We start from the raw sequence: 25,691 nt of genomic DNA on the forward strand, positions 1-25,691 counted from the left end.
TAATCCACTAAAGCAATAAAGCTAAAAACAACACTTATCTCTGATTTTAAACACCAAAAGACCAAACTTCCCTCCCAATTAAAACTAAGCTTTTAAACCTCCTAAGGGCATTTTAGTCGTTACTCCCAATTCCCGCAAATTCCTCGAGTGTCTCTAATATTTATCGCTTACTTCCCAACACCTAACTAATAACCAATTATATTCCTCAATGTCAAATAATCTCCCATATACTTCTTAAATTCCCATAAATACCCCTAGGCTCACCCCGAGCCGAGTATATATCCACGCCGTGACTTTTTCGCTAAATCGCTCACTAGGATCGCCTCGAGTCACAAGCTGCAAATATATCCACATAATAATGTGGTCTCAACAATTTATCACAGATATTTACATTTATGCCCTCAACGGGCGAAGATTGCGAATATGCCCTTCTAACTTAATTATGGCCTACATGCATACTAATACACATAGTCATGCATCACAGATATCCAAATAGTCATATAAACATGCTTTTAATCATTTAAATATAATCCAGTTATGCCCTCCAAGCACATTAATCAAGGCCCTTAAGCCTTAATAGTAAATTTGGATCGTTACAACCAATGTGTAAGAAAAGTTGTGGGCGCCTACATCATAGGGTGGAGCCCTGAGTTTAATTTTGGATTATTATTTTAATTGAAAATTGAAATATTTATTTAAATTTAAATTTAAATGCTAGTTATAGATATTTTAATGTGATTGAGATATTCTCTCAAAGATAGTTAAAAGATTCTCTCCTAGTGGTTGAGATATTCCCTCAAGTGGTTGAGAGATTCTCTCATTCGGTTATTAGTTATTTAATTATTTAAATTTGAAATAATGTCTATAACAGAACCGGTTAAAGATATTTATATACATATTTATAATATGATTATTTAATGTTTAAATAAATAAATATCTTTATTAAATTTCATTATCTTAACCTAAATAATATTATATAGCTTTAATTTAATTATACGAGTATAATCCTAAATCTATATATCGATACATTTAGGAAACCTATAAAGGTTAATCAAATTTGTTTCTCTCCTCGATTAATGTTCTTGATCATGAATTGAGACAAAAACAAGAACACATAATTTTGTGAATCCTATTAGCCCACACTAATCCTTGAGTGTTGAGGTAAGGTTGGAAGACTACGGTGTGAGTTTTTTCATCATCATCATTTTCTACCAGCTTGAATAGGAAGAGTTATTTTTCTGTTACAATTATTGCTTTCTGTTTTAATGTATGTCACATATGGTGATCTTTGGGGTCAGTACAATGATAATCAACCTAAATGCTTCTGTTGCGTACATGATTTAGTACTATAAAACCAACAGAAAGAGTTAGCCTCGACTAAGCATCTTGCAACCCGCTGACCCTCAAATGAAAGAATACATTTCTTCAAAACATACCTATTGTATTGAAGAATTGGGGGCAATGTTGTACCCAAAAAAAGCATGGCTTCGGAATATAAATATTGCATGCCCTTAAAAGCATAGACTTAACACAATGTTATAGGCCTCTAAACAAGCTTTAATTTCATAAATTATGGGTCTTGTAGTTCATCCCGAGCAGTAAGTTATAAGCCTTCAAAATGTAGAACTTGCACATGAGCGCTTTCTCACGTATGATCGAGCAAGAAGGCTACTCATGAGGCACACTGAATCTACCTGCCAAGCATCTGGCGAGAAGTCCAACTCATTCGCCTCCACAATGACATCTCAGAATAACAATCTCGCATTACTAGACGGCTCCGCAAGGATCGGTGCATGCTCTCACAAGAAAAAGCGAACATTCTCATGACAACGGGGGAATGACAATATCCTTGAGATCTCGCTGACAACTAGTTTAGACAATTTTGTCGTGCCTCATCATCATCACACCTGCCGTGCATGATTGTTGTCCTTGCCATGCCTCGCCACCATGCCTCTTGTACCCATTGTTGCACCTGTTGTGCTCCTTGGAGAAGTGTGAAAGACAAGAGAGTGGCCAGGGAGAGTGTCGTGTTCTGAGGGAGATGGAGGGACAAAAAGAATGAAACCAACTAATTGGGCTTGGCCTTATAATATCTTTTACCCTAGGCTGGTTTTCATTTTAAGTTTTGCTTTTTCAATTACATTGGTAATTAATGAAAACCGAGGTAATATATGTACCTATTACTTTAGTTCATTTATAGGAACTAGCTCCATGACTATTTTTACTTCAATGTTTAAACTATTACTTCTATATCGCTTTATTTCAAGGATTTTGAGTTGTGAAAAATGAACTAAAAACTCATATTTAGAGTAGTGTGAAGTTACTCTGCACTCTTAAAGGATTATTTATTTGTCAGCATGTTAGTATATTAATGACTTGTTTCCTCGAACCTGCATGACGAATTCAAGGCCTGTCGCTATCAGCCCAGTATTTACTCTAGACTCTTGCACGCACTATCTAATCGAACTTAGTATGGAATTATTGTCATTAGTCTTCATTATCTCTCCATGACACATCCAATTATTGTAAATTGAATAAATTATCTCAATTCATGTATTAAATTATGTGACTATTGGAGTACTATTAAACGCCTACTACGATATCTATGTGGGGCCGGCACTCTACATTGACTGCCAATAATGAGATTTAAAAAGAAAAAATAAAATTGATCATAAGATTAGCTCAGTTGTGGTTGTGGAACATATAGATGCGTGGAATATTGAACTTCTATTCATTGAAAGGCTTTGGATTAACGTACGTAGAATTAGATCAATCAATTGAAGATATGGAATTAATTCCTGTGAAGATAAGTCAATATATATATATATATATGAGTAATGATATGTGCACCCAAAATATGCACCCAAATATTACACACAGTGATGTGTCACTGCTTTTTAAAATAGTGGGTCTCAATTTTAATAAATATGATTTGGTAGACTAAACTGCCACATCACTGTGTGTAATATTTGTGTGTATATTTTAGGTGCACGTATCATTACTTATATATATATATATATATATAGAGATACTCTTATAGAAATTTCTCATGGTCAAATTGATATCAATAGATAGATGAACATATATATATATCCATAGAGCTTCCATATATCTGATCAATTATCACATTAAAATTCATGTGAAATTTTGGCCAACATTAAGATATAAATATTCTGCATTATATCATAAAGTCATACTCCAATTTTATAAAGATTCTTAATTTCACATTCAAGAATAATTAAAGAAATCTTTTCACTTCATTAAAGGATTAGATCGGAGCATAGATTGGGACCCTGTTATGTATGTTGCAACTACAAGATATCTTACCACTAAAATTATATGTTAATATATTTATTAACAGAATGTCGAAAATAAACTTAGAAAAAAATGTAAATTATAAAAGTTAGAAACTATATATAAATAATAATGTGTCATCTATATATTGGACGAGAATAATATAAACATTGACCTGGCGAATTTATTAATAACCTAATTAAAATGTCAACATCATTATTATTAAGAATATAATATTATGAATCGATCCCAGTTGTCAACTCTCGAGGCTATATAATATAGCTAAGTTGGATAATATTGTACAAGATGTGAAGAAGATAAATTAGTTTCTTCGTTCTTGCATGAAGAGAATAGAGAGCGAACATGAGCCAAAAATGACTTGCCGACTGCCTTTTTAAGTTGGTAACATCAAATTTCAACGATTTGGGGATATCATTCGGTGAGCATTTATTGGCTCCGTTTGGCTCTCTATACTTTCATGTCAGAGTTATAGAAAGTTACTCATCACAGAAAAATTTCAAGAGAAAAGTCGTGGTATTTACTCTCTTTGGGGATATCTTTGGTTACTCTTTTTCATTACTTTTTCTCCATACCCATTATCTTCTTCAATTTGTTTAGTAAACAAGCAAGCAGACTTTTTCTCCTATAAAAAATACAAAAGAGAATTATCCCAGACAATGTAAACAGACATTTTCCCCTTATTTATTTATAATCCTATATTACCTTTTACTCTCATTCTCTTACGCGTGCTCTCCTCTATCTATCTCTTTTTCCTTTTTCTTCCTATATAATCTTTACTTACATTAATTCCTCTGTCTCTATACATTTCTTAGTATTACTTCAAAAGTTTATTTCGTTTAAAATTATGTGTAAATTTTAGTAAGTTATAAATCTTTTATTGTAACATTGCATATGGGTTTAAGCATATATAAATAAAACTTAATGCGAAAATATTTTCATTTATTTTTATCTTAAATTAATTACATTCAAAATAATGCTTCCCGACCGAGAAGACGAAAAGTATGTCTGAGCATCAGTCGGTTTGAACGGTTTTTTCATATTCTTAAATCCAGAATTTGGTTTTCAGTCCGGATTGGTGTAATCCAAAAACCGACTGACCAAACTTATTAATGGAAAAAACCAATCGTTTTGAACCGCGATTTGGTCGGTTAAACAAACCAAACCGATTTTTATTTATTTTTCATAATTTTTGAGAAAATTTAAGTTAAAAAAAACTAAAAAAATATGGATTATTGGAATTCATTTTTGAGCTTTTTTAATATGAAAATGATTCATTTAACTTGTTAACTTGAAGGTTCAAAATCTAAATACATAGAACATAATAATTACATCTACAAATTTGATAGTTTGAAACATAATTAAAAGTCCATAAGCATAACCTCAAATCACAACACATTATCAAAAGTCCATTGTTATTGTCCAATCCAAAACAACAAACAATTAATTAAAACCAAAAGCATACAACCACAAATCACAATACATGGTTAAAGTTTAAACTTAAAGTCCAAAGTCCATAGTACAATACAACACAAATTAAACCTAAGTCGTGGTCCACTACAACACAAATCAAGTTCAAAAGAGTAGGTGGAAAACAAAGTCCAATCCAAAATCCAACATTCATTTCATGGTTGTATCAATCAACAATGAAAACTTGCTCCTAAGACAAAAGAAAGAATAAAATTATAATGTATGACACATGTTACATAATACTTGAAATAAAGATACTAAACTACAATCTTAGAATTCAACTAGTTACCTTGATATTTTAGTTGTTTTTATCCGTCCCACTCCCGCTCCTAGACTCACTGCCAAGATTCTCAAGAACATAGGTAATACACGAGCCACCGTATTTCTATATGTTAGACACAATTTACATTTCACAAAACAAATCAAATATAAAGACAATTTACCATGTAAATGATCTATTTAAATATTTATATAACTAGATCATGAACAAAAACTACAAGATTAAAATGGCCAAATATCAAAATTAAAAAAACTATAACATGCTTTCATTTCCAATTAAAAACACAAGACAAGCACAAGATATTAATTCAAAATAAGTAAAATATGAAACTTTTTCACTGAGAAAGTATCAACTTAATGTTCACTAATCACTAGCCATAATTATCAACCACAAGAATAAGTAAATAACCTCATCAATTCAAAATTTCTAAGTCTAATAGAAACAAAAGAATTAAAAAAAAATCTAACTATAACTTAATCCAAATAATAACCAACATTTAACAAAACATAATATATCCAAAAATATGCAAAACCTGAAAACTTAATCAAAAGAAAGTAAAATAATAATAAATAACATAACATCACAGAATACAAATTAAATCAATAAACATCAATAATTTTGTTGATGATACACGATTATAATAGGCAATTCCATTTTAAAATTCTTTTGGTTAATATTTATTTATTTATTATGATGGATCTATAGCTTTTAGGCAAAAGCCATTTTGTACATGTGAACTTATTTACAATAACATAATAATGAATAAACATACACAAATTTACAATAACATAACATAACACAAATGAAATCAATAGATAAAAAAAGAAAAGAGAGAAACTAAGATAAAGAGATTTATACCTCTTTCAGCTGGGAGCCTCTGTTAAGGAAAGGGACTCGAACCCAGAGTGCCACCAGAGAAGGAGTGATGCCGGAGAGGGAGAGCCTTAAACTTAGAGTGCCGCCGACTGTACTCGTGGTGGGCTGTGAGAGTACGACTCCGAGAGATATCGTGAGAGAGAGGGCTGAGCTGTGAGCCACCGTTAGAGGATAGGGAGGGCTGCCATCGGCGTCGTGACCGTGAGAGGATACGGAGGTGCTAGTTGGAGTGAGGCAGAGGGAAGGGGGAAGGGGAAAGGGAAGAGCTCAGCCTAGCCGTCGATGCAACGAAGGGAAGAAAGAGAGAAGAATGACTGAGAGAGAATAAGATAGAGAGAGAAAGAAAGTATCGCTGGTGCCCTACCCTTTTGTTTTTTCAAAATTATATATTTATTTAATATATTAAACAATTAATAATTATATATAATATTATATGCATATATTAATATATATTATATATACGGTTCAAAGTAAAATATGAAAAGCATATAATAAAGACAATATTCGATCGGTTTCGGTGTTCTCGGTTGGTGCACCATTGATTTTCAAACCGACCGAACAGTGTTGGCTTACGCCGCTAACGATTTTTTCGGTGCTCGGAAGGTCTGTGTACTCAGTTTTTTCGGTTTTCTAGATTTTATGCTCAGCCCTAACGAAAAGTACTGCTAAGCCAGAGTCGCTGACATCTCGAAGAAAGAAAAAAAAACTATTAAGAAAAGATAGTTGTTATAGATTTGTTGATGTGTAATTTAATATCATATATTCTATTTTATTCTAATTTAAATTAATTTATGTGTGATCTAATACTAACACTACTACAAAAACACTTTTTTAGGACATTCTTTTAGAACACTCACCTAGATGCGAGTCCTAAAAAATAGCTCCTGAACTTTTTAGGACTCGCAGAATTTCTTTTAGGGCTCGCGAAGCGAGTCCTAAAAAATGATGTATGTCCTAAAAGTTTGATTTTTTTTTTAAACAATAGTTCCTGGACTTTTAGGACTCGCATTGAGAGTCCTTAAAAACACATTTTAGGACTCGCAATGAGTGTCCTAAAAACATATGTGGGTCCTAAAATACCTGAATAGAAAATTTAAGTGTAATATAAATGGTGACTTTTAAGGACTCACTTTGGGTGTCCTAAAATAGTATTAAAGACTCCCAAAGCGAGTCCTAAAAACTTTTAAGTAAAAAATGACAAAAATTTCTATCATTTTCGAATTGGGCTATACTAGGGCATCATTTCTCATCAGCACACACAAAGGAAGAAGAAAAAAAATCAGCTGCCTCTTCCCTCTACAACTCTCTCCCGCCTTCGTCAGTATGAAGCCCCGACTGTCACCCTGCCACCGTCCCCTATCAACACGCGCCGGCGCAATGGATGCAGAAGGTCGGCGACCTTCGACTCCTGCGAGCCCAATCCCTCACGCGCCGCCCTCCGACGCCGAGAGTCGTTCGAAGTTGCGGTAGTGCTATTTTTCCCAAACTCGTCCAAGTGTTTTTCGATCGCCTCGAGCCACCCTGACCCAAACGAACACCACCAGTGCATTCCTTGTGCTTTGGGCATCAAAACCCACTAAAGGATTGAACTCAACATTCATCGGAATTGGAAGTCGACTTTCGCCGAAATCCATGGAAGTCCGAGAAATCATAGTTGAAATCCGGCCATTTTAGGCCTTTCCAAGAAGAACCATCACCACCACGACGCTCCCTGAGACTAGGGCTTCGATGCCGAGTGATCATTTTTCCGAACCACCACCGTTAACGTCGAAGCTCCGTCGAGAGCTTTGGCTATCAATTAATATTTTTAAATTAAAAATAAGACTTTTTAGAACTCGCAACGCGAGTCCTAAAAAACCTCAGTTTTTATGGCTCTCAAATAAAAGACTCGCGTCTTTTTTTTTTTGTAGTAGTGTAAATTCTATTAATAACAATATGTTATGTAAGGTGGTGTTGAGCACTAATAGTACCTCTTAGTAATAATTTTAAGGAAAAATAATTAATGGTAAAAAACTATAACGGAAGAGATTACTGTGTGGAGTAAATTTAATTTATCGATTGAGATACTCACAATTGAGATAGAGGATCTTGATCCCCAATTAACAACTTAAATTAAATCAGAACAAATCTTTTTTAATTAAATAAAGAAGCAAAGAAAGAGTTGATTGAAAAGGTTTCACTGCTATTTTTCTGCTCAAATGAGAAAGGAGCTAAAGGTTACATTTTATACAATGTTATATTTGATTCTTGACGGAATAGCCGTACAAGAATTTGTAATACCAGCTGTAACTAAGGTACAAAGGACAACCTCTTACAATTTTGATTGGAATCAATAAACACCAATGGATAACGACTACATTATATTATAGTATTAAACGAGAAAAATAAGAATACGTAGTGGAATAGGATTTTTTTTTAAATTTATTAATATTAGCGAGGATAATACATATATATTTATATTAAATGACACATAAATAGTTAAGATATTACCTCTAGTAGCCTATCAAGTATCCTTGATTCTTTTTGTATAAATCAATGGTCTTCCTATATTTTCTAAAAGCTGACATCTTAGCATTTTAAGTCAATCATCAAATACACAAGGACGTGTATGGGCACGTAGGATTCAAAGGCTGATGTAGACTCTCTAGATGTAATAAACACATAAGATCTAGAGAGGATTGAGAAAAGAGAGACTATAGAAATTTCTATAATTTCAGGTTTAGGAAATTCTATCGTTTCTTTTCTTAGAGATAGTCTAATAGTTAAAATTAACAACTTCTAAAGTTATGAAAAGTACCGCTTCTTTTCAGGTTTATAAAGATAATTAATTAATTTAATTAATATTTATTTTATTTAAATAAAACTTATGAGATACATCCATTTTAATTATTTAATTTAAATCATATTTAAAAATTTAATGAAATATAATTATATAAAAAAATTAATTTGAAATTCAAAATTTAAATTTCATGAATAGGACATCTGATAACTCCATTTTAGTATCGTTTTATGATGTGTTTTCGTGCTAATCTTGAGTATTTATGTTTGTTTTGTGCAAGATTACGCTTGTTTTTGTCTTTGTTGTAGGTCGGTGAGTTGAATCATGAGATAAATGTTAAAAGAAGAGGAAATGGTAAAAAAAAAGGAGCTTTCAGTGGTTGCTTGATCCAAAATGACGCTAAGGATGAGTTATAATAAGTTTTTGATGAAGGAAGGATGTTGAAAGGCTAAAATTTGAAAATAATGGAATTAGAGTAGCGGAATGGGCTTAAGTGTTGCGGCTCTATTCAATTCAGAGGCTGAAGGTTGCTGAAGAGAATTCGAGTCGCGACTTGCTCTTATAAGTCGCGACACTAGTAGAAGTCAAAGGCGAACCTAGGTGGTGCATCAACATGCGAGTCGCGACCTGGGTTTAGAGGGTTGCGACACCTTAAGACTGAACCAGAATTTGAAGTGCCTTAAAAATGACACAGGTCGCGACCTAGGAAAGGCCAAGTTGTGGTCCGCCTATGAAAACAGGGAAATATTGTTTTTTTAGTATAAATTCACACTTTATGTTTTAATTAGGGTTAGGTCAGATTTTAATTACGAATTTAGAGATTAAATTTAATTTTGAGACAAGTTTTTCTGTACTTTCATATATTTTATTTCTTCTACAAGTCTTTGAATTTTATGTTTCTGAAAAATTATTTTGTTGTTTTAGTCATGTCTGCTATGAACTAAATACCTTTATCTAGGGGTTAATGTAGTCGCTTGGATTTCTATTTAATGTTATTATGATGTTCTATTGATTCATCTTCTTTATTCTAATCTATATAATATTTGCTTAATGCTACTAAATACCTCATCAATATTTTCTTGATTTATGATTTTTATTCAAAATTCGAAAGATGAGAATTGAATATGCTATCGTTATATAGACATAAGTTACATATTGGACGAAAGTACTTGTAGGGCTTGTGTAGTAATTAGGTTTATATGCTTAATGTCTGCTATATGTTTAAGTTTATCACAAAGATGTACAAAATATGCATATAGGTTGAGATCTTATATCTTGGAAAAGAGTAGGAATCGATTTATGTTAACATGCTATTTGAGAAGGAAGAAATAAATTTAGAACTGATTAATAAAATGAATAGAATGAAAAGTTGATGAAGTTAATACCATAGGTCTTTTTATTATTTAGTTTTATTCTTTGATTAATTGTTTTCTTTTTAGTTATTGAAATTGTGTTTATAGTTAGATCTATTCATCTTAATTTTACTTGCCAAATAGAAAGTAAAGAACGATTATTGGTGATTGGTTAATAGTCTCTGTGGGACGATATTCGTTCCTCTGGAATTTATTACTTGACACGACCACATACACTTGCGTGCATATTCTACCGATCAAGTTTTTGGCGCCGTTGCCGAGGACTTAATATCCAATATCAAAATTAATTGTTTTTTGTTCTACTTTTCTTTTTTACTTTAAGTACTCATTTGGATTGTGTCTGCATTGTGTTTAAGAAATTATTTGTATATGCGGGGAAGTAGACAAAAGGAACTTATACTAGTAGATCTTGAAATTGAGAGTACATGCAGACAAAACTGAAAGATTAAGAAAGACTGGATTTTTCCATGGCTGAGAACGTGAATAACAGTGTAAACAATAATGCAAATCTAGGCAATGCAGGTAATGTGCTAGCTTAGGCTAACCCGCCATTGAGAAATTATGTACTTCCTACTGTTACGGGGATACATTCATGTATTCATCCTCCAACTATAGAGGTGAATAATTTTGAGATAAAACCCTCGATCATTCAGATGGTACAGAATTGTGTACAATTCGGGGGATTGCCAAACGAGGACACCAATCTCCATATTACTAACTTTTTAGAGATGTATGCAACATTCAAAATGAACAGGGTGAGTAATGATGCTGTCAGATTAAGATTATTCCCGTTTTCGTTAAGAGACAGAGCTAAGAGTTGGTTGAATTTATTACAATCCAACTCTATAGTCACTTGGAAAGACTTGGCTAAGAAATTCCTTGGTAAATATTTTCCTCCTGCGAAGTCAGCCCGATATAGAGGAGATATTAATAACTTCCATCAGTTGGATGAGGAGTCTTTATATGATGTGTGGGAACATTTTAAAGAGTTGTAAAGGAAATGCTGACATCATGGAATAGAGAAGTGGCTGCTGGTGCATACATTTTACAATGGTTTTTTTTTTTTTTGGGGGGGGGGGGGGGGGGGGGGGAATACAAGGACAATTATTGATGTAGCATCGGGAGGAGCGTTTATGAGAAAAAACGCTAATCAAGCTTATGAATTACAAGAAGAGGATGCCATGAATAACTACAATTGGCCCACCGAGTGTGAGAATAAGAAGGTGGCAGGAGTATTAGAGGTCGATCCTATTGCTTTATTGACTGCTCAAGTGACATCTCTAACCAAGCAATTGTAGTAGAATAACCTCGCCGCACAGGCAATGCAAGTACAGAATGTCATGAGTTGTGAGATTTGTGGGGGTCCGCATTCTTATGAACAATGCCCTAGCACTGCTAGTTGCCCAACAGAAAGGGGAAAACTTGTATAAAATTGTTTTTTCTCAACCCACAACACTCATTTTGATTTTTTTCTTCCTTCCAACAAATTTTTTTTCTTTCAAAATCTCTCTCATTTTTACATTTTACTTCTTCTTAAGACAACCATAAAGACAAACCCACAACTTCCTAGATACATATTTTGTTTCTTCTAATCCAAACCCTAAATTGTTCTATTTGTAGCATTGAATATTGGAAGAGCATTTGAAGAATGGAAATTCTCACCAAAGGCACGTAAGTTTCTCATTTTTAATGTTCTTGAAGATTTTGGTTGAAGTAATTTTGTGCTAGATAGACAAGAGATTTAATTGGAATTTTGGAATACATTGCTAGTATATATTGTCTTCTTTGAGTTTCTATTATTGGGGAGTTATTCAATTGAGGGAAGTATGATAAATTAGCAGAAGTGCTCCAGAATTTTTGTTGTAGTGTTTGGTGCATTGTGTGATTATGGGACCACGAAAACAACTTGCTAGGGATGCTTCTTCTAAAAATACTAATCGCCCTTCCATTTCCAGCACCCAACCGCCACAACCACAGTTGACCCCACCACCACCACCCCCTCCTCAAGAATTTGATCCTACTCGTTTCATTAGTAAAGATGCCTTAGATCATTATAAAAGGTTGTCTCAACGTCAAGTAATTCAAGAACGAGGCATGGAGTATCAAGATCAACCTTATCCTCAGTAAACTTATGACATAATTCGGGCTGAAATTCAACGTCGCAATTGGCAAAGTTTTGTGGATTATAAAATGCCCAAGGTCAATTGTTCCATGCTATATGAATTTTATGCTAATTTCCCAGGAGCAGTGAATAGAATGGTCTTTGTGCGAGGGGTTTTGGTGGAGTGCCATATTGATAATATTGATGAATTATATCGATTATCGATGTTATCACAAGAGGACGATGAATATTATCAACTGGCTAATCATAGTGAGATTGATTGGGTTGAAGTGGTTGACACATTAGGCATTCTAGGTGCTAGTTTCGTAATGCAAGATGGCCAACCAAAGCATTTCAGACGGTTTCAAATGAATAAGGTGGCGAAGGCTTGGACACTCTTTGTGAGTGCACGACTTATGCCTAACACTCACTTATCTAAAATAATATTTGTAAAACACAAATGAGGTCATTGTTTTAAAAATAAAACATAACTTTAAATGAAATTGTTTACAAAGCTAAATGCGGAAAAAAAAATACATAAAAATCGTAATTTAAAGAGACTAAAGAAAATAACGTCGTCCTCGAATCGACACGCAGCCCATCCACTCCATTCACATTTTCCTGCATCACACTAAAGTAAAGGAGTGAGCCTAATACCCAGCAAGGAAAAACTACTAACAACATAAAACATATACATAAATCATATCATAAACATATACTATAAACATATATCTCAACTATATGGTAAACATTGGGGTTTGCTAGCTAAGCAACTGTAAGCCTCAAAATACCATGAGGTTTGCTAGCTAAGCAACTATAAGCCCCAAGAACATAAAAGTGTTAGGATTTTCTATTTAAACAACTATAAGCCCCAAAAACATATATATCATAACACATAATATCATATCATAACATAACATATTATAGCATAATCATAACACATAAGCATATAAAAACTATCCTATTTTCCTTACCAAAACTGGGATAATTGAGAACAAATGTGGAACTTGGAACACTTCTAAAACCAACAATAAGAATGGTGAGTATTTCTAAAAAGTAAAGAATAAATGTGGAAACTAAACCTTCAAGATGAAACTTACCAAGAAAGATCTTTAAGTTTCAAGAGCCTAATCAAAAACCAATATCAAAAGTTAGGATCTGAATAAAAGGACTAAAGAGTTTTAAAGGATTGAACTTAAAGAATAAGAGTACCTTATTCGACCTTATGGATTGATCTAACTCCAATACTGAAATACACTAAACCTCACTTCCCAAATATTTTATAAAGCTTAAGAATGACAAAGCTTTTTCCCAACCCAAATGTTTATCACTCTCTGGTAGTACTAGCACCTTGGAGCCTTTGTGTGACTCCTCCCTCTTCCACAAAAGTGGGTACCCCTTGGGGCACAACCCCAATGCTCAAGTCCACTATATATATACCCTTACAAATAAGTATTCCAAAGCAATGTGGGACTCTTCCTCTAGGGAGACAATAAAACACATTTTCTATTCTTAACAATTCACACATATATCTATAAGTTCCAACAATCCACCACTTGAATTATTAAAAATATTTTTTCATCGAGCAGTAACCTAAAGCAATAAGATTAAGCATAAATAACGGTATCTCTCGACTTGAATCTTTGCATAGTGAATGCAATTTAGAATATACTAGAGTGACACGTAGTCTTGAACTCGATCTCTAACATTGTACCACGCACAATCGTTCTAGGGTGTAGTCTAAAAGCGCGTGCTTTAATGGCCATGCACGTCTATCCCAGTATAGTGAACGCTTTAGAAATTTGCCCAAGACTTCATAGGAAGTATCCCCACTTCCACATTCACGTAGGTGAGTCTATCAAGAGTACTCGTGTAGCTTGGTACTCCACTCCACATAGAGTATAGATCTCATTAAGATTTTCTATTAACTCAACCTTATATCACTTCAGGAATTCATGCTTCAAGTTAACTTTAAGTAACAACATGATCTAACTCATATCACATCATAACTTGTTATTACCCATTGAACCTATTTCTTATGATCTCTAGTCTATAGGTCGGGTTACCATCATGTGTGACTCATCATTCTAAGGGCAATAATCCCATTCCTTTTGATGTTTTAAGGACTTTTTCTTTAGCCAATCCTTTCGTCAAAGGATCAGCTAAATTTTCTTCAATGCGTACATGATCCACTCTTACAACTCCTGTAGAGAAGAACTCTCTAACAGTTCTGTGCTTACGTCGTATCTGACGTCTTTAACCGTTGTAATAACTGTTCTAAATTTTTCCAATAGCCACGGTACTATCACAATGGATCAACACAACTGGTATCAGAATAGTCTGTTTCTTAGACTTCCATGAAACAACTCCACCAGCTATTCTAAAAATATAGCCATTGGTTGCCTTGGAGTCATCTCACAAGGTGTTGCAGTCAGCATCGCTGTATCCTTCAAGGATAACGGGAAACTTATGATAATGCAATCCAAGGTTCATAGTTCTCTTAAGGTACCTCATGACCCTTTCTATAGCATGCCAATGCTCATCACTAGGTCTACTAGTAAACCTACACAGTAGTCCCACAACATAGGCAATGTCGGGTCTAGTATAATCAGTGGCATACCTAAGGCTACCAATGATGCGTGCATACTCCGTTTGTCTTACACCATCACCAGTGTTCTTAAAGAGTATTACATTGGGATCATATGGTGTACACGCAGGTTTATAGTTAAAGTAATTGTATTTCTTTAAGATCTTCTCAATGTAATGAGATTGATCTAAAGAAATTCACTTTTCCGACCTAGTGATCTTTTTACCAAGAATCACATTTGCTTCTCCTAGATCTTTCATGTCAAAGTTTTCACATAGCACAGATTTCACATCATTTACGATATGCAAGTTTAAACCAAAAATAAGCAAGTCATCCACATATAAACATATGATGGTACTAATGCCATTCTCAGATTTATAATAAATGCATTTGTCACTTTCATTCACTTTAAAACCATGTGAGATAACTAGATTTTCAAACTTTTCATGCCATTGCTTAGGCGCCTGTTTAAAATCATACAGAGGTTTATCTAATTTGCACACTTTATGTTCTTGACAATGGATCACAAATCCCTCAAGTTGGTCCATGTAAATCTCTTCTTCTAATTCACCATTTAAAAAAGCAGTTTTAACATCCATTTGGTGCACAACAAGATCATGTAATTAAGCTAAAGAAATAAGCAAACGAATAGATGTTATTCTGGTGACAAGTGAATATGTGTCAAAGAGATCTACATTTTCTTAAATCCTTTGGCAATAAGACGTACCTTGTACTTATCAACAATACCATCAGGTTTCAATTTCTTTTTCAGAATCCATTTACTTCCTTGGGGCAAATCAACTAAGTGCCATGTTTTGTTAGACTCAAGAGAGTCCATTTCATCATTAATGGCTTCTTGCCACAGGTCAGCATCTAATGAGGTCAAAGATTCTTGGAGGTTCGAAGGATCCTCCTTTAAAGTATATGCACAGAAGTCAGAACCAAAGTCTTTAGAGACTCTAGCTCTTTTACTTCTTCTAGGTTCAGTTTCATTCCCCTCATGATGCTCATTGTCCATAATCACAGACATGTTACTGGATGATGCATTCCCATTATTTCTTAATTTAAATGGAAATCTATGTTCATAAAAATCAGCATCATTTGATTCGAAAATAACATGGTCTTTCAAATCAAAAAATCAATATGCTTTACTATTAACAGTAGAGCCAATAAACACACATTCATATGCTCTACTAGCAAATTTTATCATTTTAGGATCATGAATTCTAACATATGCCAAACAACCCCAAGTTTTAAAATAAGAGATATCTGGTTGTTTATTTTTCAAGATTTCATAAGGAGAAATTTTGCTTTTAGATTTTGGAACTCTATTACGCACATAGCAAACGGTCAATAATATTTCTCCCCACCAATAAGATGTAGCACAATAATTAAGCAAAATAGCAACAACAAATTCAGTAGAAGTTCTATTCTTCCTTTCGACTTTGCCATTCATTTCAGGTGAGTATGGTGCATTTTTTCATGTATAATTCCATGTGTGTTATAAAAATCAATAAACATGCTAGAATCATATTCAGTGCCTCTATTACTACGAAATCTCTTTATATTTCTATTAAATTTATTTTCAATTTCAGTCACAAAAGATTTAAACATATCAAGAGCATCACTTTTATTTTTCATTAAGTAGACATATGTAAAATCATAATAGTCATCAATAAAAGTGATAAAATAACATTTTCCATTTCTGATCAACGTTCCATCAAGTTCATATATATCAGAATGAATTAAATCTAGAGGCTCAGTTGCTCTAGTCACAGATTTATGCGGTGTTTTTGTGATCTTATCTTGGCTACAATAGACACATTTTTCAAAGTCATTTAAAGATAATTTAGGAATTAAGCCTAAACTACAGATAATCTTAATTATTCGCTTGTTAATGTGATAGAGTCTAGCATGCCAAGTATTAAAAGTACATAATATATAAGCAGAACCATTCACTTTATTAACATCAACATTAAATTTAAACATTCCATCAGTAGCATACCCTTTCCCTACAAATATCCCACTCTTAGTTAAAGTAAACAAATCAGCCCCTATAGTTTGTGTAAACCCCACCTTGTTGAGAAGGTAGCCCGAGACCAGATTCTCTCTCATCTCTAGAGTGTGCATGACTTCCTTAAGAATCACAGTTCTTCCAGAGGTAAACTTTAATTCCACATCTCCAATACCAGCAACAATCATAGTGTGTGAATCTCCCAGCAACACTTTCTTATCCTCAGTAGCAGGAGCATTTATCTTAAACATAGTCTGATAATAGCAATCATGGCGATAAGCTCCAGTTTCTACCCACCACCCTTCTGATCCACCAATAGGGTTGATCTCAGATATCATAACGCTGAAAGGCTCTTCAGTTGTCAAGTTAGCCTGCGGTGCAGAGCTTGGCCTGTTCCTACACTTGCGTGCCATATGACCTGGTCTGTTGCAAACAAAGCACAAAAATGGTGCAAGTTCATTATTATTATTATTATTTCTATTTTGGTTCATTTGATGGTTCCATTTTTTATTATTGTTCCGAGGTTGATTCTTGTGGTTTAAGTTATGCTTTCGATTCTAACTCTTAATGTTTTTCCCATTGGGTTTCAGAACAGCAGTGGACATTTTGTTAGCGTTGTTGTTGCTGGATACAACAAGAACTTCTTTTTTCTGGTCTTGTTTACGAGCTTCCTCCTCAATACAAAGGCGAGTGATCAGACTTGCCAGTGAAAATTCTTTTGTTTTGTGCGTGAGAAATTTTTTAAAATCTTTCCACGCAGGGGTAGTTTGTCAATAATCATAGCAACTTGAAATTGTTCATCAAAAGACATACCTTCATAAATGATTTCATGAGTGATTTTCTGAAGTTCATGAGATTGGGCCTCCACTGACTTGTCATCGGTCATCTGGAATTTGAGGTAGCGACTGATAGCGTACTTCTTGGTTCCAGCCTCCTCAGTGTCATACTTCTTTTGCAGTGCGTCCCAGATTTCCTTAGCATTTTTGTCAGAATTATAATAATTTTAAAGGTCATCAGATAAATCATTGAGAATGAAATTTATGCACAAAAAATCTTTTTTGACCCAAGCCTCTAATGCCTTAGTTTGTTTCTCTTTTTCATCTTTCTAAGCATTTTCAGAGACAATAGGTTTATTAGTAGTCAGAGCAGTGTTAACCTTTTTCATTGTGAGAAAAAATAACATCTTCTATTTTCATCTTCTAAAATGGTTACCCTCAAAATGAAATAGTTTATTAATGTCAACAACACCAGAGTTATCATCGGTAGTCATGGCAGAAACTAAACGTCTTAAAATTGTTGAAATAGTTGCTGCAGAAATTAAAACAGGTACGAAATTACCGAATTAATAATCTGGGTTGAGTCGCAGACTAGGTCGCTCTCTTTAAGACGTTCGCGACGTTGCCCAGAATTGTGCAAGCAGATTATCAGCCCTGTCGTCCCCAGACTAAAACAACCCAGTCGAACTGTAGAGAACTGTCGAATACAAACACCCTTAAACGTTAATGCTCGGAATCAATTGTATAAATACAACTAGTATTTTTTATGCGAAAATGAGATGTATTTTTCCTATGAAATCCATCGCACTATATAGAAGAAGTGGGTCGATAATAACAGGAATAAAAACGTTGATTAATCGTGGGAGAGGAAGTTGGATCCCTAGAAAAACTGAAGAGAAAAAGTCTTCTGTTTACCAAAAATTAATCACGTTATTTTGTTAAATAAAATATTACTTTAATAAATAATTTTTTCAAAAAAAAGGTGCACACCACACCAACCAGCTCAGCTCAGCTCGGTCAGACGGCGGCGCGTGCGCGTGGTTTTCAGGTGAGTCTTTGTGTGACTCCTCCCTCTTCCACAAAAGTGGGTACTCCTTGGGGCACAACCCCAATGCTCAAGTCTACTACATATATACCCTTACAAATAAGTATTCCAAAGCAATGTGACATTTTTCTTCTAGGGAGACAATAAAACGCGTTTTCTATTTTTAACAATTCACACATATATCTATAAGTTCCACCAGTTAATATCTGGAGTTTTAAATGTGATATTAGAGTTGCCTACAATGAAACTAAATAATTAATATATTAAAGAGAATCATCCAAAGATCATACATGAATGTAAGGTTCATTGATGGTTGTGGCACTTGCCTTGTTCACGAGTATTATTTAGTGGCGGACAAAAAAAACATTTCATCAACACAATAGTATAAATAATTATATTATATATATGTATATATATATTTAAAAATATATATACATTGCTAAAAAAATTTAAATAACACCACACTATAAGTATATAAATAAAGAGTAAAATATAAATATTTTATGTACAAATTAAATAAATAAAAATTAGCTTAGATAAAATATAAAAATGTATAAAATAATGACTGAAATGTAAATATATTAAATTAAAATTAAAAATCAGGGAGTTTCCCTAGGAAACCATGAGTCCATTAGTGTATATATTATTTCAAATTTAGGTAAAATGAATCCACCCATGTTCTTTTGTCCAAAAGCCACTAATCCAACATCGTCTTTTAAAATATAAAAAAGAAAACACTACTATGAAAAATCCATTTCCAATCCCTTTCCAGAGAAAGACATTTTTGCGTTAGCTATACACTTGCGCGGAATGAGATATTTGGCGTCAATGTGCAGCTAACATGAAATATTTTTTTGCATCCGTTGCGCACTTAAAAAATACGAAAAGAAATAAAAAATTTCAATATACAATCCATTTGCCCAACAAAATTAGAGTAAAACCCAAAAATGAACTCAACTTAGATTTATATTAACTTAATAAAAACTTTGATTTCCGTATCAACAATATTACATGAAAAGTTAAATATTTTGAAACAGAAATGAAACAATTTATAATAATCAATCATCCATCTAATATACCACAAAAAATGTTCAGAGCTATCAAAGATAGACCATAAATAACGAAAACAAGAGATAAACTTTAAGATCTATAGGACTTGGGATGGAAACCAGGCACGCAATTGGTGGGGGTGCTTCCCCCGCCCTCATCATCATTTATCATTGTAACCTCCATCCCCACATATTACCCGTCACGGGTGGGGCGGGGAATACTTATTGGGGCGGAGAATTCCCGCGAGTAACTATTTATTTAAAAATAAAATAAACAAAAATAGATTACCTAAAATTAATATATATTACACTATATTAATCAATCAAAGTATTAAATATGTACAAAATAAAATGAAAAATCTTTACAAAGTTACTAATATTCTACAAAATCACATAAATAAATTTAAAAAATACTGTAAAATTAATAAAAAAAATAAAACGGGGCCCCATCAAAGTGGGAAGTGTTATCCCCGTCTATGACTCATTTAACATTCGGGGTTTGAAAATGCCTCCCGTCCCTGCCTATTCCCCATTTAGGCAGGGAATCTGCCACCCAATAGGGGTGGGTACCCACGGGGCCCTGTCCCCATGGGAAAAATTTTCATCCCTATATAGGACCAAAAAAAAAAGAAGGTATATTGATTTTCATTAATTAGCTTTGATAATATAAAATAATATATATATATATTACTTTTCTTTTTCACTCTCTGAATAAACCCAACACATAAAACACTATATATATTAATTTTCTTTTTCTTTCTCAAATAAAAAAATATTAAAAATAAATAAAAAATACTAGATCAGATGTCTGTCCCAGCCTCACCATGCCAGTCCACCACTATGACCTGCAAAAATACTCCACCATGCATCCACCACTCCCACCTACATAAAAAAATAAAATAAAGGAAAAATAGTTCAAATGGAAGATTATTGAGACCGAAAGAGCACTGGTGAGAGTATTCTGTCAATTTTGTTGGGATATGTTAAGGTATTTCTGTAAAACATTTACTAAGAATATAGTAAAGATTATATTTTAACTCATATTTGTATCATTATCTATATAAAATTCATTGAGATAGGCCATTTTTGCTGACGACAAATAAAATGTTGGATGTTAGAGCAGCACTACAAGAAAAAACAGTATTTATAACACTTAAAAACTGCTAACCGGGAGTATTGATAACGCTTCTGAAAACGCTAACATAGCCCCTGTTATTAAAAGCCCTGTGTTTTCTATAACAGTATTTGAATGTTATATTCGATGTTATCTTAAACTATTCAATAACATTTTTAGTTGCTATAATATTCAAATAATAACATTTAGTTAGAGTATTGGGTTATAAATTTGACGTTTAATCTTAAACTTTCTGCATAACACTTTTCAACTGTTACATTTGATTATTTTGATAGCATTTTTAATTAGTTATATTATATAATTCATAAAAATTTGTTACACTTATAATACGTTTCTAAATCATAACATATTAAAAGTCTAGTAATAAAATTTTGTTACTTTAGTGTGGATAATATATTTTAAATTTTATTTTGATAAGTATACTTATAAGGTTTTTTTTATTAAAAAAATTTCATTATTGTATTTTGATAAAAAAAAATCAAAATTAATCATAAAATGTAATTCTCAATAGATTGATAAACCATAAATATTACATTAAACAATAACTAATTCAAATCATGAATGTGTCTACTTCATGAGATCTTAGTTCTAACTTAAGTTTGAAAGCCTAACATAATAAAGTTTTATAATCTTGAACATTTTTTTACTTAAAAAATGAAAAACAGAAACATTACAACATACACAAAAGTAAACCATGCATGAAACTTGCTCCATCCTTCAATTCATCATCCTTTGTGCACTTGTCTTTGTTGTGAGTCCATTTGCTTAGCTACAATAAAATTTAAATAATTAATACTAACTAATCAACCTGCAAAACATTTACACTTAAACTTATAACAAGAAAATTTAAAAATATATACATATTTAAGGCAAGGAATACACAATTCATTTCATGATCTGAATAAGATATCAATTTAGAGCCCAAAAGTACAAACTGTCACACAATAACTCACAAAAACAAAGAAAGAAAGAAAGCAAGAGGTTATTACACAAATATCAAATAGATTCACAGATGCAACTAGATTAATAAATATATATATATATATAAAAATAGAGAAAAAATCTCTGGTTTTGTGTAAACTTTTGGTAATAATCTACATAAAATGAACAAAAAGACAGCAGGAAGTAATTGAGCCTAATAATCTTACAGTAAAACCAATTCAGGAAGAAAATCGTTCCAACACTCTAATTTGGTGAAAAATCATAGCATTTCAATTCCTATACTGATTCGATTTTGATGTGGTGAATAACTAGAACACTTGGAGAGCAAAAATAGCACAAAAAACACAGCATCATATATCAGATTTAAAACATACTCAAAAACTAAAAAAATAAATATTAAGAATTTAAGCTTATGCAAATTCACATACATGTGCTTGCCTTTGCCTTTGAGTGTCTATATGTTAAAAAATTATGCAAGGGAGCTAGAAGATCGAGAGAAAGAGTATATAAGCATTATGTATGTACCTTACATAGACAGAAAGCAGAAAGCAAAAGTGAGGTAAACATGACAGTCTCAAACAAGAGAGCTAATCATATATAAGAATATTGAGAAAATCTCTTTAACTAATATGGTTGTATGACTAACACACTCTAGCTCTTGCCAAAATTATTTGTTATACTTAAAAGCTGCTAGGTGATATAATACAACTAACTAAGGTGTAGTCATTAGAAAGGAAGCAAAGGAAGTTGAGCTATTTATATAAGACCAAAGCGCATTCCCGCGCAATCCCCTGTATACCAGAATTGACTCAACATTACAAACTATAAATGCATTGTTTCATATAAATTTCGAATAGCACAAACAATCGTCATATACTTTTTTATATAAAATTACCACTAAAAGAAAGACAAAAGAAGCAACACCAACCACTTGTAATGAGAAGCTTTTCCTCATTGTATGAGATCATATAACTAGGATAATACTTATTGCTGCTGAGCTTAGTTGATTCCCTTGTACCTTCTATGCTATGTTCTGGATAATAGAAGTAGTCATTTGAAGCATGACTTGCAAAAAATTGCTAATTAGTTTATCTTCATTTGTATCAAATAGCACCCATTATAATATCACTAAACAGTTGAATGTCAATAATAAACCAATGAGCCTCTCTCATTACATTAATAAGATATATCCCAATTTTAGATAGCTTTTGATATGCCACTTTCAATTTTATTCAGCAGTATAAGCATATACACTACACACCAAAGTGATCAATTATGAGTCATTATATACATATAACCAGTTAGTTGATGTTGCCTCATACTCTTGCCAGACAAGTGAAACAAGATCATGTGTTTGGATAAGTGACGTGGTGAAGAAAGATAAACATCTTTCAATATATTCTGATATAAATCTTTACTACACAAAGGATTAATAGCATTAATAAGGAATACCAAACCAAAACAACAACAACAATAATGATAAAATGTTAATTGAAAATATTTTACTCCAAAATTGAAGGTCCACCTTTCCAAAAATATACTTAATATAACCTTCAATGCCACTTATACAACCTTATCAAATAAGTCATATATAGTTGTATATATATATAACTACAGAAATGGAAGGCACACTAAAGTGTAAGTCATAAACATTAGAGAGGCATTCCAAACACACATAACATGTATGCATCGAAACAAGGGTGTTTCCTCCAAGTATTATCATAAAAGTATCAATATTATATAATGCAAGTGAGTATAGACATATCATATATGCATATTTGTTAATAATGTTTCTCTACTATTTATCAAAAAGTTCCTCCTAAAATCAGTGACTGAAACTTTTATGATACAAACAGAATTATAAAGTTTAGAGCAATTCTATTGTAGTAGCAAATTGTGGTATGATTAAATTACCAAATTTTAAAAAATAGATCAACAGTAGCAGCAAAATAGACCAACAATAGCAGTAAAAAAATAACACAAACCAGTAACAAAATACACCAAAGCCAATAGCAAAATACATATTCTATGCCATTAAACCAGTAGCTTGTATGCCATTACACAAGTTCAAATTATAAGAATAAATAAAAGTGAGATCAAGAAAAAGCTCAATATGGAATATAATAATATTTTTTGGTTATAAATTAAAACAGATAAGCTGGTAAAACTATATAAAAAAACAAGTTCAAATGGTAAATTAGTCATTGAACACTAACCGATGCCCCGGCCAAAAATGATGTTGGATTTCTTACTCCAAGGGAAAATCGTTCAACTGCAGACCATATAAATGAACAACCATGTTACAATATCCATAATATGGATTAGTTTTTATCAAACAATGTCAAGGATGAAAAGAATTGAGAGCTCACCAAAACCAATGAGATTGCCATATTTTTTAACAACACGAGTTATGCTCAAAGCTTTCTCTTTTCCAATCCCTAACTGCAGTCACCATCAAGATTAGAATACATTATTAATGTAATAGAAGTTGAAACCAACCAGAAATAACCTTTAAACAAACATCATCACATGCCCCAGACTGCTTGAAAAGCTTTCCAAAATAAAATGGTATCAAGTCACTAATGCACACTCCCCTAATAACTATACAGTGTCTGATTGATTTTTCAATATAAGAATATCACCTAAAATGGTAATGGCTAAAGAGCTACAAGTGAAAAGCTTCATCAAACATGTTTAATAAAAATAACTAATTGAATTAGGAAGCTAACCAGTACACCCAAAAAATCGTCAATGTTATGTATCCAGCATTCCTAGAAAAGGACTCAGCAAGAGACTTCCATGACCCATCCAAAGTTAGCATCCTTGCTATAGATATGCCAACCTAAATCATTTACTATAAATAAGAATTCAGGCATACAATGGAACCATGAAACACACTAATTTTACTAAAAGGAGCAAGAAAATTTCTTGAGCTTGTGAAACAGAAGTACCAGAACAGAAGACAGACCCAGATATTTAAAGCTTCTTCACTGATGAAAAGACCATAGCAGAAACCATAAGCAGCCAAAAGTAAATCCACCTACAATGAGATTAAAGCGAGATTAACCCCATATTTCAAAAGCAAAAGACTTAACCCAATTTTTCCTTTGGGGATACATACCCTGGAGCATATTCTGGCAAAGCTATTCTGTAACCAAAAGCTTTAAAGGTGAAGCCAACAGGTGCTATGGCCATTACTGAAGGAGATGAACTATCTGAAAGAAACTGAAATCCAAGAGATGAACCAATAGCAGACCGCTCCACCCCAATAGAGACGATTGTGACAATTGCAGCTATGCCCAGTGCAATGGTTATTTTAGCCAGAAATGAAAATTCAAAATCAGTGCTAGCATCTTTCAAGTCTCCAAGTAGAAATATCTATTTCCAATAAGATACTAGTGATGAACACCTATATTTCTCAATAGTAGTGCTTTGGGAAATTATCATAAGATAAATTTGATCAAAAAAATAGAATCTTATATTTTTAATATTTATATACTAACTGAAGTATAATTTAGTTGTGATAATCTCACTTGTATTCCCCCAGCAAGCATTTCAAGGGAAGGATTCATTATCAAATTCTTAAATGTGACTCCATGAGTAGCGGCAACTAGTTGAATACCACATTGGGTAATCATGCTAGCAGCCATAGCTTCAAGTTTTGTGCCAATTTCATCAATTACAAAAACTTGACACATCTTAAAGCTGATGTGAGTTGGTATTGGCGTAAACTCTATTACCTAAGGGAGACTTTCTCTGATTATATTTTGGCTAATGCAACTGTGAATAGTAAACTTCGGTTGAAGGTTCTGTTAAGTAGCATTCTTCAAAGACATCCTATTGAGTTTGCTAAGGCTGTTTGGTGTTGTCTTACTGTCCCTAAGCATAGATTTATCCTGTGGCAATCAGTTTTGGGTCATCTTTTGACTAGGGACAATTTAGTGAGGTGCCA

General features: G+C 32.9%; 1 pseudogene; it reads right to left on the bottom strand.

Annotated features, from left to right (window-relative positions):
- Positions 1 to 23,940: 23,940 nt before the first annotated feature.
- On the bottom strand, positions 23,941 to 25,437 carry LOC133785110 (uncharacterized; annotated as a pseudogene).
- Between the last annotated feature and the right edge of the window lie 254 nt (positions 25,438 to 25,691).

This window comes from Humulus lupulus, chromosome 6 (assembly GCF_963169125.1).
Source record: "Humulus lupulus chromosome 6, drHumLupu1.1, whole genome shotgun sequence".
NCBI classification, from domain to species: Eukaryota; Viridiplantae; Streptophyta; class Magnoliopsida; order Rosales; family Cannabaceae; genus Humulus; species Humulus lupulus.